Genomic DNA, 12,704 nt, shown 5'->3' on the forward strand with positions numbered 1-12,704 from the left:
GGGCGCGCACTGCGTGATTTCACAGCTAGGAGACACGGCCGCGCACAGGGCCGTGTCTCCTAGCAGTGACGCGGCCGGGCCAGCAGAGGGAAGTTAACTGCTGCAGTGCTGGCCTGGCCGATGAAGAAGTAGCTGCGGCCGCTGCTGGGGGAGCGGTCCGGGGCCCCCCCTCCCGCCACTGCTGCCGGTACGTGCCGGCTCAGGGCCCCTGGCGGTAGCCCGGATTGCCCTCATTATAATCCGCCTATGGGTGAACCTATCTATATATTGAGAGGAATTGTCAGGGGACCACATGGATGCAACTCTGGTTTGGCTGCTCAGAGCTTCACACTGACTACCTATGGCTTTGGTACCAGGGGTGGACACTAATAGCTTGGGGCCCCTGTGCAAGAAATGTATCTGGGTCCCCCTCCTTTTACGACAAAAAAGCTACAGAGATATATATATAGCCACACACATACAGTGGTGTGAAAAAGTGTTTGCCCCCTTCCTGATTTCTTATTCTTTTGCATGCTTGTCACACTTAAATGTTTCAGATCACACAAAAAATGTAAATATTGCACAAAGATAACACAAGTAAACACATAATGCAATTTTTTAATGAAGGTCTTTATTACTAAGGGAAAAAGAAATCCAAACCCACAGGGCACAGTGTGAAAAAGTGATTGCCCCCTAAACCTAATAACTAAACCACCCTTAGCAGCAACAAATACAATCATGCATTTGTGATAACTGGCAATGAATCTTTTACAATCCTCTGAAGGGATTTTGGCCCACTCCTCTTTGCAAAATTGTTGTAATTCAGCCACATTGGAGGGTTTTCGAGCATGAACCTCCTTTTTAAGGTCATGCTACAGCATCTCAATTGGATTAAGGTAAGGACTTTGACTAGGCCACTCCAAAGTCTTAATTTTGTTTGTCTTAAGCTATTCAGAGGTGGACTTGCTGGTGTGTGTTGGATCATTGTCCTGCTGCATAATCCAAGTGCTCTTCAGCTTGAGGACACAAACAAATGGCCGGACATTCTCCTTCAGGATTTTTTGGTAGACAGCAGAATTAATGGTTCCATTTACCACAGCAAGTCTTCCAGGTCCTGAAGCAGCAAAACTGCCCCAGACCATCACACTACCACCACCATATTTTACTGTTGGTATGATGTTCCTTTTCTGAAATGCTGTGTTACTTCTACGCCAGATGTAATGAGACATACACCTTCTAAAAAGTTTTTACTTTTGTCTTGTCAATCCACAGAGTATACTCCCAAAAGTCTTATTGATCATCAAAATGTTTTCTGGTTAAACTGCGACAAGCCTTTTTGTTGTTTTTGCTCAGCTGTGGTTTTCATCTTGGAACTCTGCCATGAAATCTATTTTTGCCCAGTCTGTTTCTTATGGTGGTGATGAACACTGACCTTAATTGAGGCAAGTGAGGCCTGTAGCTCTTCGGATGTTGTTGTGGGGTCTTTTGTGACCTCTTGGATGAGTCGTCACTGCTCTCTTGGGGTAATTTTGGTGGGCCGGCTACTCCTAGGAAGGTTCACCACTGTTCCATGTTTTCGCCATTTGTGGATAATTGCTCCCACTGTGGTTCGCTGGAGTACCAAAGCTTTAGAAATGGCTTTATAACCTTTTCCAGACTGATAGATCTCAATTTGTTTCTCATTTGTTCCTGAATTTCTTGGGATCAAGAATTTCTTGTGATCGCAGCATGAGGTCTAGCTTTTGAGGATCTTTTGGTCTACTTCACTTTGTTAGGCAGGTCCTATTTAAGTGATTTCTTGATTTGTAAACCGGTGTGGCAGTAATCAGGCCTGTGTGTGGCTAGGGAAATTGAACTCAGTGTCCCAAAGATCTAATAAGCAACAGTTAATTTATGTTTTAAGGGGGGTGATCACTTTTTTACACCGTGCCCTGTAGGTTTGGATTTCTTTTTCCCTTAATAATAAAGACCTTTATTTAAAAACTGCATTGTGTGTTTACTTGTGTTATCTTTGTCTAATACTTAAAAAATTGTTTTGTGATCTGAAGCATTTAAGTGTGACAAACATGCAAATAAGAAATCCGGAAGGGAGCAAACACTTTTTTATACCACATGTATCTTACATAGTCTCCTTTATTTTGTATATTACCTTTCCTTATTACACAGTGCCCTCTCTTGTTATATACAGCACCGTCCCTTACATATCGGGTTCTCTATTTTTCTTATTTATATCGCCCTGTTCTTTATTACATACCATCCTCTCTTGTTAGATATATAATGCAATGACGGCTGATAGAACATGGGAAAGCTTCTTTTCTAATGGAGGAGACTGATGGACTGGTTTTCTGGTCACTGGCTGCTCCATCAGCAATTATTTTTTTATTTAATAAGAGAGGACTATGTGAAAAAGGTCACTATGAATAACAAAAATAACAAGAATATGTAAGGGACAGCACTGTACGTAACAGCAGAGGAAGCTATATAATAAGGGACCGCCCCATACATAACTAGAGAGGATATTGCATAAGAAGAAACTGCGTTGTACATAACTGAGTACACTATATACTAAGGGACTGTGTTCTACATAATAAGGCTACATTCCTGTATCCGTGTGCAGTGTCGTTGTGCTGCCCTGTTTTACCGACGCATTGAGCATGTCCTATTCTAATCCTCAAAATCAGATCAGAACAGGACATTCCCTGACCCTCTTAGATCTCATTCTCATATCTGTGATTTTCACAAATGTGTGAATGGATCTGCAAAACTTTACAAATCTGTGTGCCGTGCGATTAAAAAAAAAAAATCTGGCAGCACACGGACATTTAACATGAATATGAGAATGCAGCCTAATGGATTTAACAAATAACATCACTCCAAGTCACACAGTACAGATACTGAATAATATTTACGTTCAGGTACTGACCACTGACATCTCATCTGATTAGTCGCTTTCTGCTGTTTCTTCTCCATCTGGTCAAACCTTCATGTCACGACTCGTCTTGTCACGATGATCACAGCAGCCCTGAAAATAACAAGATCACATATATTGTATACATACAGTACAGACCAAAAGTTTCGACACACCTTCTCATTTAAAGATTTTTCTGTATTTTCATGAATATGAAAATTATACATTCACACTGAAGGCATCAAAACTATGAATTAACACATGTGGAATTATATACTTAACAAAAAAGTGCGAAACAACTGAAAATATGTCTTATATTCTAGGTTCTTCAAAGTAGCCACCTTTTGCTTTGATGACTGCTTTGCACACTCTTGGCATTCTCTTGATGAGCTTCAAGAGGTAGTCACCGGAAATGGTCTTCACTTCACAGGTGTGCCCTGTCAGGTTTAATAAGTGGGATTTCTTGCCTTATAAATAGGGTTGGGACCATCAGTTGTGTTGTGCAGAACTCTGGTGGATACACAGCTGATAGTCCTACTGAATAGGCTGTTAAAATTAGTATTATGGCAAGAAAAAAGCAGCTAAGTAAAGAAAAACGAGTGGCCATCATTACTTTAAGAAATGAAGGTCAGTCAGTCCGAAAAATTGGGCAAACTTTGAAAGTGTCCCCAAGTGCAGTTGCAAAAACCATCAATCGCTACAAAGAAACTGGCTCACATGAGGACCGCCCCAGGAAAGCAAGACCAAGAGTCACCTCTGCTTCTGAGGATAAGTTTATCCGAGTCACCAGCCTCAGAAATTGCAGGTTAACAGCAGCTCAGATTAGAGACCAGGTCAATGCCACACAGAGTTCTAGCAGCAGACACATCTCTTCAAAAACTATTAAAAGGAGACTTTGTGCAGCAGGCCTTCATGGTAAAATAGCTGCTAGGAAACCACTGCTAAGGACAGGCAACAAGCAGAAGAGACTTGTTTGGGCTAAAGAACACAAGGAATGGACATTAGACCAGTGGAAATCTGTGCTTTGGTCTGATGAGTCCAAATTTGAGATCTTTGGTTCCAACCACCGTGTCTTTGTGCGACGCAGAAAAGGTGAACGGATGGACTCTACATGCCTGGTTCCCACCATGAAGCATGGAGGAGGAGGTGTGATGGTGTGGGGGTGCTTTGCTGGTGACTCTGTTGGGGATTTATTCAAAATTGAAGGCATACTGAACCAGCATGGCTACCACAGCATCTTGCAGCGGCATGCTATTCCATCCGGTTTGCGTTTAGTTGGACCATCATTTATTTTTCAACAGGACAATGACCCCAAACACACCTCCAGGCTGTGTAAGGGCTATTTGACCAAGAGGGAGAGTGATGGGGTGCTACGCCAGATGACCTGGCCTCCACAGTCACCAGACCTGAACCCAATCGAGATGGTTTGGGGTGAGCTGGACCGCAGAGTGAAGGCAAAAGGGCCAACAAGTGCTAAGCATCTCTGGGAACTGCTTCAAGATTGTTGGAAGACCATTTCCGGTGACTACCTCTTGAAGCTCATCAAGCGAATGCCAAGAGTGTGCAAAGCAGTCATCAAAGCAAAAGGTGGCTACTTTGAAGAACCTAGAATATGACATATTTTCAGTTGTTTCACACTTTTTTGTTAAGTATATAATTCCACATGTGTTAATTCATAGTTTTGATGCCTTCAGTGTGAATGTACTATTTCCATAGTCAAGAAAATACAGAAAAATCTTTAAATGAGAAGGTGTGTCCAAACTTTTGGTCTGTACTGTACATGCATCTCCTTCGCACTGTGCCACTGACTACAGATATGTACTCCACCCAATGGCGTACTGCCAATGGCGGCAGGCCACGCAAATGCTATGGGGCCCGTGAGTCAGGGGGGCCTGATGTCAGCGCCTGCATTGGGCCCCCCCTGCACAGCCAGCACCGCCTCCCCAACATGCATTCAACTGTATGGGCAGATGCTGATACAGTTGAAAGCAATGATGGAGGGAGCTGATGCTCCCGCTCCCATCATTCTCTCTCTGCGTCTGGCGCAGCGGCGCGATGACAACACTTCATCGCGCTACGCTGGGTCAGGTAGTGGAGCTGATGAGACGCACTGCAGAGACCGAAGCAGCTGGGGAACGAGGAGCAGCAAGTTGGTATTTATTTATGTTTTTAAATCAATAAGTACGTGGCGCCTATATTACTGGAGGACTGTGGCTGCACTATGGCCTATGGGGGCCTTACTATACTGTATGGAGTACCAGGGGGGCCGGACTGTATTGTGTGGAGGACCATGGGAGTAGCATTATATTATGTGGAGAACCATGGGGGTAGCATTATTTTGGGTGGAGCACCATGGGGGGTGCATTATGCTATATGGAAGGCTATGTGGGGCCATTATATTGTGTGCAAGCAATTATACAGTGCGAAGGTTTGTGTGGGGTCCATCTTACTATTGGAGGGCTAGTGCAGGCTATTATACTGTATGTAGGCCCATTATACTGCATGGAGGGCTGTGGGGGTCACAGTTGGGGAATCATACTGTGTTGGGGTCATCATACTTTGCGTCGGGAGTTGAGGTGGGGTACAGTAGGGTCATTATACTGTGTTTGTGTTGGAATTCACCATGGGGGTATCATATTGTGTTTGGGGGGCACTTTTGTTTGCATCATACTTTATGGGGGCAGTGAAATAGGAATCTAAGACTTCAGCAGGAGGAAAACTACTATGTAAAGGCTGGAAAGTTGTGAAATATGCTGTTCTGTAACCCCGACAATTATTTCATTTTTTTTTCTTTTTTTTGGGGGGGACCTAATTATAACTTTTGCTATGAGGCCCCATGATTTCTATGTACGCCCCTGACAACAGCATTTATATATATTAGCCACCCGCCAATCAAAAAAATATATAAACTGATAAGCCAGCACTGTTTCCCCCATTAACTATAATCTCCGCCACCCAATAAATATAAATTATTCAGTCTCTGTGACTGACCCCAATTAACTTTTAAGGCTGTGTGAACATGTTATGTTTTTGTTGCGGAAAATATACAAAATTTTACAGTACAAGCAAAGTAAATGAGATCTCTGAAGTCTGATGCACACGTTGCATATTTTCTCACAGATTTGCTGCACATTAAAATCTGCATAATGTAAATTCTTGCAGCATATCTCACCCATACCAATGTAGTAAAGTGTCCCATGCATCTTACCGCCTCCTATCTCAGTCCCCAATACATTTTAAGTCCCTAATAGTGTCATAATGAATTGTGGAATGGGGGAAAGCGCTATCAGGGACTTAACACTCTCCTCCATCACCCAATTTATTTTACATCCATTTCTAAAGTTCTCCTCCCCCTGTTCATAAGTCCATTATAAATCCCCCTTACTCCCATCCTCCACACTCCTCATTGTTCTCCCCCATAACCCTCGTTGTCCCCTCCCCCGCATCCCTCATTGCCCTCTTCCCACCCCATCATTGTCCTCTCGACTACCCCCGATACCCCTCATTGTGCTTTCCCTGTGGAGACGTACAGTTCTGAATTTCGTAGATGGACAACGGATTCTAATTGGAATGACTCAGCCCTTAGAAGCCAATTTTATGAGGGCCTAACTGAAAGGTTGAAAAATGCTTTGGCAGTATATGAAACCCCTAAGTCCTTGGAGGCTACCATGTCGTTGGCTATACGTATTGATAGACACCTTTGGGATAGGCGGGTGAGACCACCTTCTCCGGGGCCTTCTTGTCTGGGTTGGGTACCTCTGCCGGGGGAGCGGTCTGGCGGTGAGCCATTGCTGGGTGAGGTAGAGGAACCCATGCGGTTATGAGGTGCCTCTGCATTATACATTTCCACAGAAATTTGCAAGGAAAAAGGCGTATTTTTTTTGTGGAAGAAAGGGAGATTTTATTGGGGCCTGTCCGTCAGTTCCTAAGCAAAAGGAGACTCGATTAACCCTTGTTAGTCTTGAGTTGGATAATCAAGGGGTGCATTTATCGCCAACCTGCAGTTCCCAGTTTGTCCTGACAGAGGTGGTGCTAGAGAGGAAAACCGAGAAAATTTCTGTGTTTGAAAGTGGAGCCGGAGTCAGCATGGTTGATGCTAAGTTTGTGAAAACTCATGGTCTTGCTTGCTGTACTTTAGCTAAACCTATTCCCATCTTCGCCATTGACTCTGACTCAGCGCCACTTGCACAGAAAGCATTTACTCAGATTGTACATTATGTAAAATCATAATGTGGGGTCGGTTCATTGTGAAATAATCTCTTGCTTTGTCCTGGACAGTCTTCCCATCCCAATTATTTTAGGTCTCCCCTGGTTGGTGAAACATAATCCTTTGGTGGATTGGCAAACCGGGGAGATTATTGAATGGGGAGATTACTGCCAAGAGAACTGTTTAGATATTTCTCTTGCTACTGTCTCTGCAGAAATATTACCTGCTTTTCTGTCTGGTTTTGAGGACGTTTTTTCTGAGTGTCAGGATTTGCCTCCTCATCGTGCATATGACTGTCCTATTAACCTGAGCCCTGAAGCTAAACTACCAAAGTCCAGACTGTATAATCTTTCTGGCCCTGAGAGACAAGCCATGAAGGATTTCATTGCAGAAAGTCTGGGGAAGGGAAGCATGAGGCCCTCATTTTCCCCCATGACAGCAGGGTTCTTCTTCGTGAAGAAAAAAGATGGCAGTCTACGTCTAGATTTTCGGGAATTAAATCAAGTTACCATCTGAGATCCATACCCTCTGATTCCAGATTTGTTCAGCCAGGTTGTGGGAGCGAAGGTATTCTCCAAGTTGGATTTAAGGGGAGCCTACAATCTGGTTAGAATCAGAGAAGGGGATGAATGGAAAACAGCATTCAATACCACTGAAGGGCATTTCGAGAGTTTGGTTATGCCTTTCGGTTTGACCAATTTACATGTGGTGTTACAGTATTTCATTAATGTTATCTTCCATCATTTGGTGGGGAGGTTTGTGGTGGTCTATGTGGGCGATAATTTGGTTTACTCACCTAATTTTGAGACACATCGGGGGCATGTTAAACAGGTACTCCAGATACTAAGGGATAACAAACTTTATGCCAAACTAGAAAAATGTTTTCGCCATTCAGGAGGTGCAGTTCTTGGAGTACTTGTTGTCATCTTTGGGTTTTCAGATGGATCCGGAGAAGATCCGTGCAGTCCTTGATTTGGGACCGTCCCGAGAACCTGAAGGCTCTACGTTTTCTGCGCTTTTCTAATTTCTACCGGAAATTCATCCAAAATTACTCTGTTGTAGTGAAAAACCCCTTACTGACATGACTAGGAAGGGGTCTGATTTTTCCAAATGGTCGGATGCCTCCCTCCATGCTTTTTCTTCCTTGAAGAAGTGTTTTGCCACGGCACCTGTACTCAGTCAACCAGATGTTTTCCCACCCTTTATTGTGGAGGTTGATGTGTTGTGGGGGTTGGGACTGTGTTGTCTCAGGGTCTGTTCCCTGGTAAATGGCATCCATGCGCTTTCTTTTCTAAAAAAAAATTGTCTTCGGTTTAGAGAAATTATGATGTGGGTAATAGGGAACTTTTGGGGATCAAATTGGCGTTCGAAGAATGGCGATATTGGTTGGAGGGGGCTGTCCATCCTATTACTGTTATTACTGACCACAAGAACCTGTCATATCTCCAATCAGCTAAATGTCTCCACCCTAGGCAAGCCAGATGGTCCCTGATTTTTACTAGGTTCAATTTTATTGTCACTTTTCGTCCAGGGGTCAAAAAATGTCAAGGCTGATGCTTTGTCCCTGAGCTTCCCTGGTGGTGGTGACCATGAGAACCCTGCCCCGATATTACAGAAGGGGGTAGTCGTTTCAGCATTGTATACTGAACTGGAGGGTGAGGTGTTAGAGGCTCAGGGGGACGCCCCTGCCTCCTGCCCTTCAGGAAGGTTATTTGTACGTTCTAATTTGCGCCGCAAAGTAATTAAGAACATCATAACTCTGAGCTTTCTGGTCATCCAGGTGATAAGGCAGCCGTGGACCTCCTCTCTCGTCGTTTTTGGTGGCTGGGGTTGCATCGGAATGTGATTGAACATGTATCTGCTTGTAGTATTTGTGCACGTTCTAAAGTTTCGCATACCCGTCCGTCTGGTACTCTTCTTCCGCTACCTATTCCTAGTAGGCCATGTGCAAATTGCCTCTTCAGAGAAAAAGAGGGCTTGAACTCTATAGCGCCACCTATTGGAAGCGGCAATCCTACAAGACACAATTGACCCTTTAACGCGCCGTGTAATATGACTTAATATAATAGCCAAATCAGAATCTCAATTTGCAGACAGTGTTTCGGGCTGTTGGCCCTCGTCAGTGCAAAGTATAAGAACTGATTTGGCTTAGTGAGAGGCTCTGGACTTAGGTCTAAGGGGTAACGTTTCTCCTTGTGGAGAGTGACATACCAGCTCTGGCATGCCAAGGTAAGTAGCTCTGGACACATTTGTCCATGGATTTTATTACTGACTTACCGGTTTCTGCAGGCAAAACAGTGTTTTTTGTGGTTGTAGATAGGTTCAGTAAAATGGTGTATTTTGTCGCATTACCTGCACTTCCAAATGCCAAGACACTTGCTCAGGTGTTTATAAATGAGATTGTGAAGCTTAACTGGGTTCCCTCCGATGTGTTGTCAGATCGGGGGACCCAGTTTGTTTCCAAGTTCTGGAAAGCATTGTTTGGTACCGTTAGTGGGGAGGAGCTTCGGGAGTTCCTGTTCTCCTCGGTGTGGCGGGAGGTTCTGAGTAATTTAAAGATCATGAGAGACAGGTATAAACGTATGGCTGACAGAAAACCCTTGCCAGGTCTGGACCTGAATGTGGATGACTTTGTCTACCAAGAATATCAAGTTGAAAGTCTCTTCTTGGAAGCTGGCACCTAGGTTTATTGGTCCCTATAAAATATCCGCCGTCATTAACCAAGCAGCGTTTCATCTTGAGCTTCCTCAGGCCCTTAAGGTCCACAATGTTTTCCACACGTCCTTACTCAAGAAATATGTGGAACCTCTTGAGCCCTCACCCCTACCGCCACCCCCAATAATGGTTGATGGTAATCTGGCATTTCAGATTTCGAGGATTGTAGATTTTCTTCTCCAAAGTCTTTCCCTATACAACCCCTGGGAAAAATTATGGAATCACCGGGCTCGGAGGATTGTCATTCAGTTGTTTAATGTTGTTGAAAAAAAGCAGATCACAGACATGGCACAAAACTAAAGTCATTTTAAATGGCAACTTTAGGGCTTTAAGAAACACTAAAAGAAATCAAGATTAAAAATGTGCTACTCAGTAAGGGTAATTTTTTTTCAGACCAAGCAGAGGGAAAAAATTATGGAATCACTCAATTCTGAGGAAAAAATTATGGAATCATGAAAAACAAAGACACACAAGAACACTCCAATACATCACTAGTATTTTGTTGCACCAGCTCTGGCTTTAATAACAGCTTGCAGTCTCTGAGGCATGGACTGAATGAGTGACAAACAGTACTCTTCATCAATCTGACTCCAGCTTTCTCTGATTGCTGTTGCCAGATCAGCTTTGCAGGTTGGAGCCTTGTCATGGACCATTTTCTTCAACTTCCACCAAAGATTTTCAATTGGATTGAGATCCGGACTATTTGCAGGCCATAATAGTAAAACCTCGGCATACCAATAATTAGGAATTTTTGCTGATTTATTTTAGCAGTCCACATCATACGTTTCGGTCCACACGCTGGACCTACATCAGTGTACCACTTGCTAAAGAATGGGAAAGAGGAGGAAGGAGTGGGAGGCGTAGTGTCCCTGGCAGGGAATCCTTAGGCGCCGATAGGAGTGGTGTAAATGTCTAGGACACGCGGTATCCACCGCTGATAGCCGGCATTGTCACAATTGTTCACAATGCCAGAATCAGCGGTGGATACCGCGTGTCCTAGACATTTACACCGCTCCTATCGGCGTCTAAGGATTCCCTGCCAGGGACACTGAGCCTCCCACTCCTTCCTCCTCTTTCCCATTCTTTAGCAAGTGGTACACTGATGAAGGTCCAGCGTGTGGACTGAAACGTATGATGTGGACTGCTAAAATAAATCAGCAAAAATTCCTAATTATTGGTGTGCCGAGGTTTTACTATTAATTCTACGGTCTTGGATCCTGCTCGTGCACCCTGGTCCAGTTGTGCTGCGTTTCTCACTTTATTTGCAGGCCATGACATTGACCTTATGTATCTTCTTTCAAGGAATGTTTTCACAGTTTTTGCTCTATGGCAGGATGCATTATCATCTTGAAAAATGATGTTATCATCCCCAAACATCCTTTCAATTGATGGGATAAGAAAACTGTCCAAAATATCAATGTAAACTTGGGCATTTATTGAAGATGTAATGACAGCCATCTCCCTAGTGCCTTTACCTGACATGCAGCCCCATATCATCAATGACTGTGGAAATTTGCATGTTCTCTTCATGCAGTCATCTTTATAAATCTCATTGGAACGGCACCAAACAAAAGTTCCAGCATCATCACTTTGCCCAATGCAGAATTGCGATTCATCACTGAATGACTTTCATCCAGTCATCCCCAGTCCACGATTCTTTTTCTTAGCCCATGGTAACCTTGTTTTTTTTCTGTTTAGGTGTTAATGATGGCTTTTGTTTAGCTTTTCTGTATGTAAATCTCATTTCCTTTAGGCGGTTTCTTACAGTTCGGTCACAGAAATTGACTCCAGTTTCCTCCCATTCGTTCCTCATTTGTTTTGTTGTGCATTTCCTGTTTTGGAGACATATTGCTTTAAGTTTCTGGTCTTGACGCTTTGAAGTCTTCCTTGGTCTACCAGTATGTTTGCCTTTAACAACCTTCCCATGTTGTTTGTATTTGGTCCAGATTTTAGACACAGCTGACTGTGAACAACCAGCATCTTTTGCAACATTGCTTGATGATTTACCTTCTTTTAAGAGTTTGATAGTCCTCTCCTTTGTTTCAATTGACATCTCTCGTGTTGGAGCCATGATTCATGTCAGTCCACTTGGTGCAACAGCTCTCCAAGGTGTGATCACTCCTTTTTAGATGCAGACTAACGAGCAGATCTAATTTGATGCAGGTATTAGTTTTGGAAATGAAAATTTACAGGGTGATTCCATAATTTTTTCCTCTGAATTGAGTGATTCCATAATTTTTTCCCTCTGCTTGGTCTGAAAAAAAGTACCCTTACTGAGTACCACATTTTTAATCTTGATTTCTTTTAGTGTTTGTTAAAGCCCTAAAGTTGCCATTTGAAATTACTTTAGTTTTGTGCCATGTCTTTGATCTGCTTTTTTTCAACAACATTAAACAACTGAATGAACAACCTCCGAGCCCGGTGATTCCATAATTTTTGCCAGGGGTTGTATAGGGAACGCCTTTGGAGAAGAGAATCTACAATCTTCGAAATCTGAAATGCCAGATTACCATCAACCATTATTGGGGGTCGCGGTAGGGGTGGGGGCTTAAGAGGCTCCACATTCCACAGTATCCATAATTTTTGCCAGGGGTTGTAATACTTGGTGCACTAGAAGAGTTATGGTCCAGAAGAGAGGATGTGGGTTTCAGCATCAGAGGTGAAAGCTCCCAGGTTGGTTCGTTCAGCTCACACCTCTTATCCTGAGAAACCTGGTCCTGAGTGTCCGGAGTCCACTCGTAGAGGAGGGGGTACTTTCATGGGTGTGTCAGATGTGACAGACTGTCTCCCTGCAGTTGGTTGCAGGAGATCTCTTTGGCATTACAGACACCTTAGATCTGTCTCACTCTAGGACTCAGCGGCTACCTTCCTCTGGCTAATTGACACGCAGGCCTG

At 43.6% G+C, this 12,704-nt stretch overlaps 1 protein-coding gene across 1 annotated transcript in view; it reads left to right on the plus strand.

Moving 5' to 3' along the window:
* HCN2 (hyperpolarization activated cyclic nucleotide gated potassium and sodium channel 2) overlaps positions 1-12,704 on the plus strand; it is a 159,470-nt gene that overhangs the window by 70,828 nt on the left and 75,938 nt on the right. The gene's annotated exons all lie outside the window — the stretch shown is intronic.

This window comes from Phyllobates terribilis, unplaced genomic scaffold (assembly GCF_046119375.1).
Source record: "Phyllobates terribilis strain yellow unplaced genomic scaffold, ASM4611937v1 Scaffold_1__5_contigs__length_1240528914, whole genome shotgun sequence".
Taxonomy (NCBI): domain Eukaryota; kingdom Metazoa; phylum Chordata; class Amphibia; order Anura; family Dendrobatidae; genus Phyllobates; species Phyllobates terribilis.